Source organism: Adiantum capillus-veneris, chromosome 5 (assembly GCF_014529385.1).
Source record: "Adiantum capillus-veneris isolate H3 chromosome 5, ASM1452938v2, whole genome shotgun sequence".
Lineage (NCBI taxonomy): Eukaryota > Viridiplantae > Streptophyta > Polypodiopsida > Polypodiales > Pteridaceae > Adiantum > Adiantum capillus-veneris.
This window is the reverse complement of record NC_140935.1, coordinates 51,156,168-51,160,151: the sequence shown is the minus strand read 5'-3', so window position 1 is coordinate 51,160,151 and position 3,984 is coordinate 51,156,168. Positions and strand designations below refer to the sequence as shown.

The window sequence follows — 3,984 nt, the reverse complement described above, 5'->3', positions numbered from 1 at the left end:
TTTATGCAGAGTAGCACTTATGGCTAGGATACAAAAGAACAAAGATGCTTGGGATAAGAAAATGAAGAGGTGGCACATAACATATGGTCTCCGGATGCTAGTATGTCACAAGGAGGTGCTAGCATGGACATGGGGTTGCTTGAAGGTGTAAATGATGAAATGAAAATTACATGCCACACAAGACATATTAGACAGCATGAAATTCTTGAGCAGATAAAGATGCACATGTCAAGGGTTAGCAAAACATGTGAGAAAGCAGAAATTGCAGAGAAGGGCACTTTTTAGAGTTGCAAGCAACAAGGGAGAATATGATCCGTGCAGATGGTGTCAGTGGTGCAATTGTCGGCCTTAGGGAGGACATTCAGTAATGCACAAAGCAGATAGAGAAGTTCAAAAAATTGGATGAGCATGATATGGTACAAATCCAGTTGCTTGAAGGGAAAATAGCCTTCCTAGAATGCACGCTTCAAAGACTGGGTTGCAAGGTGGAGATTTCTGGTTGGGCAACGATAGTTACCACCCTAGAGGTAATTGTGTTCTTAACATGTGGAAGCTTTTGGAAGTAGGAAAGTGCACTTGCATGTGTGAAGATTGTTGATCTTGTCTCTGCATGTATATTACAATGCTCTGGTTGCTTTTGTGATGGAGATTAGGGACCAAAATAATGTGCACAATACTACCGTTCATTATTCATGGCCTACTTTAAATTAAATCATACTCTATAAATCATATGACAATCAATGAAACTTGCTTGTAACTTTGTAGAGTGCATGGTGCACTTAATTTGTAGCATAATATTCACAGTTTAAAGCACGGGAAAATCACTAAAACATGCTTTAAATCATACAATTCTACTTTAAAGCATATGAATACTAATGATACCTGCGTGCACCCTTATGGCAAGCATGGTGCACATGCTTTGTAGCATGATGTCGTGATTAAAACATATCAGTATACTTTGAAGCATATGACAATGATTGAAACTTTTATACACCATACTTTGGTATAGAATGACATGCTTTAAAGCATAAATTTATACTTGAAAGAATAGGAAAACCAATGATACCTATATGCACCCTTATGGCAAGCATGGTTCACATGCTTTGTAGCATGATGTTGTGCTTAAAACTTATCAATATACTTTGAAGCATATGATGATGACTGAAACTTTCATTCACCATGCTTTGGTTTAAAATTCCATGCTTTAAAGGATATAGCTATACTTGAAAGAATAGGAAATCCAATGAAACCTACATGCATCCGTATGGCAAGCATGGTGTATATTCTTTGTAGCATAATGTCATGCTTTAATCTATAAGGTAAATCTTTCAAGAATACATGGACACTTTAAAGAATATAACATTCACTAAAACTTGTAGACATACATAACCTTGTATGTTGCATATGCTTAAGCATACTAATATGCTTCCAAACATCTTTTACTACTTTAAAGCTACATGAAGCTCTCAAAATGGTCATGCTTTACATTCCCTAGTGGTGGTAATAGCATTGGCTTTGAAGCTATGATAATGAAGACTGTTGCTTTAAAGTTGTGTGGGTATGTGGACTGAGGTATACATCAATTTAAAGATTTAAGACAACAGTCATGGGCTTAACCTCTATAATGGCTATTGATTTTGTGGGTCTAGTTTTCTTATTTTTGTAAGAGAGGCACAATGACTGTGTAAAGCAAGTGTGTGAAGAAAGGCTTTAACTGAACTTCACATCTTTGTTACATGCACAAGATAAAAGTAGGACAAGTTATGCAATAGCGCCAATTCCCTACTGGGAAAAGTCAACCATAGGGTCATTCCAAGTTTGCAGATAGTATGTACTATTTGTGGGGGAATCTTGATGGAGGGAGAAGTGTATGGTCTATTTTTCCTGCCATGCTCACATGTATACCATCTAATAAGCTTTGCTCACATTTGCTCAACATACCATGAATGTGTTGAAGATCGATGTACTCAGATAATTCCTAAGTCAGGAAATAAAATGGTGATTTCATATGTCGGCAACTTGAAGGTGTCTAATACAGTGAAAGGTATGGTCCTACAGTTTTGTTCTGGTTAACCATGCATGTGCTATTAAAATGATCTTCATTTTTTAATGGGTAGCCAAGCCTTGAATGACACAATGGCATAAGTGAGTTGAAGATGCTGCTCTTAGTAACTAACATTCATTTGGTAATGATAATTACGTGATATAGTTTGTGCCCCTGTGATGTTTGTGGATACATTCATGAGGCTTACTAAAAAGGAACAATTGGTTTACCAATTTTTAGGTGGTCTCATCACTCTTATAGCAAGGTTGTCATATAAGTTGGAGCCTAAAGTGCAACAATGTTTGCTGAAGAACTTGTCCTCCAGCCCTCAATATTATAATGAGTCTAATATGAGGACCCCTACACAAAGTATTAGTACCCCCCAAAATATGAAGGAAAGTGAGGAGCATTTTGATAGCACATTGGATATCATTTCATTTCCTAGTAGTAGGCGTTTCTTTCATTACTCTGTCAAGGATTGGGGTTTAGGAGCTTTAGTGAAAAGTGGAAGGAGGTTTAATGACAGTTGTGTGCTTTTCTCAAGTTCTCTGTGTAGGACCCATTTAGTGGACACCTAGTGGATAAAGCAAGCCCTACTATAGCAAACCTAGCAATAGTGGAGCTGCCAAGGCAATAGGTTCTTAGCACTAATCCAGATGGCATTGCAAGTGGCAACATGTCTGAAGGTGGTGAGGCTGATATGGTCATAATTGCAGAGTTGGGGTTTACGACTACATTGCAAAGTGTTGGGCTGTCAAAAGGGGCCTCTAAAATGTCTGACTATGCTACAGAGGTATGTGATGCTATAGAAGGGGATGTAACATCACCCCTGTATAGTGACAATTTGCACATGTCTTCCTTCTCTAGCTATGAAGCAATGCCAGCTATAGGTAGGTACATGCACTGTAACCTTGGTTTGTTTAAAGCATGTTGATTGTTGCTAATAGTTTATAAAGAGAAAGGCTGATGAGATCCCTTCCCCAAAGAATGTGACCCTATCACAAATGACAGAAATGACAAAGAAGAAGGGTATGTATTATCTGCAACCCCATGGTGTGCACGCATGTCATCTTTGACTATATTTTCATAATGCTATTTTTGGTGTAGGGTGCAAGGATCAGTGTCAAGAAAAAGAGAGAAATCAAAGGTTGTCAACTTCTGTAGAGTATTCCCACTTGCAACACTGTACCGCCTCCTATGTCCTCTACATCCCGTTTGAAGCCTCATGCATGTAAGAAACCGCCAAGCTAGGATTTTGTATCAACCCAAGTAAAGTACTAATTTTGCATTTTGTATCAGCCCAAGTAAAGCTTCAATTCTACATTTGTGAAGTGCACGGCACAAAGATTTTGGGTGTTCCAACTTTTTCCATCTTTGGCCCCCTTTAGTGCCTCCCCTCTGAAGCCCAATTTTGCACAATCAAAACGACCTTTAATGGGTGTCGTGACATGCCCTTTTTTGCAATCTCTTTGCAATAAAGCTTTATGTAAATTCCATATAGTATTGTAGTCATTTTCATCTTGTGTGCATTGAAATTATCCTTTCTAATTTATTTGTTTTTGTAAAATTACTCTTTGCTTTAGGCCATGTAGCGGAAGTGTAAGCGCCAAACATGGATCTATTTCCTTACATTTGTGGGAAGCGTACAAAGCCGTATTCGATGCACCCTTGCAAACTTAAGTCAAAGTTCAAAATAACGTTCTTGTGTAGGTGTAGGTTGTATGAAGTTGGAAGAAAATTGAATGCTAAAATCCATTTGGGCCTTAAATTGTCCCACAATGGACATGGGTAGGAGGATGTTGGTATCCTAATGCCTTGCCTGGCCCTTGCTATCTGTGGAACTCTTTGCCAAAGGATGTTGAGAAAAGGACTTTAATTGTAGACATGAATGGGGTGCTCATGTTAATCCTCGACCGCGATGCCAAGGAGTTTCTAGAGTG

General features: G+C 38.5%; 1 pseudogene; it reads left to right on the top strand.

The window, feature by feature from the left end:
- Positions 1 to 2,563: 2,563 nt before the first annotated feature.
- LOC147457295 (uncharacterized) lies at positions 2,564 to 3,120 on the top strand (annotated as a pseudogene).
- The last annotated feature ends 864 nt before the right edge of the window (positions 3,121 to 3,984 follow it).